The following is a 1,777-nucleotide window of genomic DNA, read 5'->3' on the forward strand; positions in this document are numbered from 1 at the left end:
AGCCGCGGTGCAGGAAAGCCAGCGCGGTGCCACACCTTTTCTTCTCGCTTATTCAATTTGTCATCAACGACGCATCGGAACAATCGAGAGGCAAAAACATGTTCGCTTCCTTTTTTCAGAAGATTCCCTAGGAAAATGATTTGCTTTTAAATTTCTCTGAACAACCTTTCGACCTAGAAATGGGAGAACTGAAATTCTGGTTAATTCTGATTTCAAATATCTGCATGGCAATTTGGGAATAAACATTCATCCCCAAGGCCTCTCCCATTCATCTATGGGAGAGGGGAGGAACTACCTAAGACCCCGCAATGTCACCCCTCCAAGGGTGATAGGGCCAGCGCGAGCCCTTCTTACCGCGGTGTCCCGGAACCAAAGTTGGTGACCGGTGGTTACCGACAGTGGCGGGAGGCTCCTGGGTCCAGCCGTCTGCCGGAGTAGCCTGTTTGAGATACAGCACCCACCCTTAGAAATTCTCGCGCGGGCGCCTATGTACTTGGCAGGATGCACACCTCCCCGACCCTCGCCTTCCCAGCCCGAAGAGCGACGGCAGAGAGGCCACTGTCCTAGACCCTCCCTTGCAGCCAGCCCACCCCTCCCGAGGCTTCAAGGCCTTTGTAAGGCGCGACCACCTGCGTCAGAGAACGTGGCGCTGGCAGGGCTGACCCCCAGAAACTCCTGGAGCCCGGGCGGGGGCCATCGGTGGAGATGGGGTGGGAGTAGGGGGAATTACGCAAGGCGGGAGGGTTCAGTGGAGAAAGCAAGGGAGAAGTCCAAGGGCTTGGAGTGTCCGGCTTCCAGCAATGGGAAGGCTCTGTAATAACAGAGAGACCAGGCAATGGTCCCTGTAAAGAGTCCCGGAAATCAGGGGTCAGATGTACTTGTAGTGTCCCTAGAAATTCCTCGAATGCGGCTGTTAACTTTTCCAGGCTTTTTCAACTCAGTTAAGGAGTTTGATGCTGGATACTTTCTGAGGATTTATCAGGGTGTTAGCTCTGTGCTACTAGAGTAAGTAAATTTTAAAACAAACGAACAGACAGACGGCGCTGGGTTGCTGTCGCCATCGTTGCAGCCCCTTGGGTCTCAACAAGACCGGTGATGCTCCAGAATGGGAGACAAGCCAGTCTGGGAGCAGATTGGATCCAGCTTCACTCAGCATTACTACCAGTTATTTGATAACGACAGAACCCAACGAGGCGCAATTTATATTGACGCGCCATGCCTTACCTGGAAAGGACAGCAGTTTCAGGGGAAAGCTGCCATCGTGGAGAAATTGTCTAGCTTCCATTCCGCAAAATCCAGCACAGCGTCACGGCTCAGCACCATCAGCCCACGCCAGATAGCTGCAGCATCAGCGTGGTTGTAGCCCAGCTCAACGCAAGTGAAGACCCCACCACGGGGTTCCACCAGATGTTCCTATTAAAGAAGATCAACTGATGCTTGGGTTTGCACCAATGACAGGTTCAGGCTTGCCCTGCACACCTTGGGCTAACGCTCTCCCAGCCAGGCACTCATGCTGTTTCCTCGTCCCTCCTCCTCCCGATACTATTCGCACTCCTCCAGATGCTCCGAATATCATACACGAATGAGCAGGGCCGCGGTGCGAGTGAGCGCAGTACGCTGCTGCTACTGAGGTATTGTGCATGATGTTTGGACGCTAGACTACTTGCATCTGACAGGAGAAGTTTGTGCTGTACCAGCACATGCCTTGGAAAGACAAGTAAATGCAAAAGATTGTCTTTTTTTTTTTTTTTTTAAATCTACCGACAAGTTGTTTTAG

At 52.3% G+C, this 1,777-nt stretch overlaps 1 pseudogene; it reads left to right on the plus strand.

Annotated features, from left to right (window-relative positions):
- Positions 1-1,105: 1,105 nt before the first annotated feature.
- Positions 1,106-1,489, plus strand: LOC118893348 (annotated as a pseudogene).
- Positions 1,490-1,777: the final 288 nt, after the last annotated feature.

This window comes from Balaenoptera musculus, chromosome 3 (assembly GCF_009873245.2).
Source record: "Balaenoptera musculus isolate JJ_BM4_2016_0621 chromosome 3, mBalMus1.pri.v3, whole genome shotgun sequence".
NCBI lineage: Eukaryota > Metazoa > Chordata > Mammalia > Artiodactyla > Balaenopteridae > Balaenoptera > Balaenoptera musculus.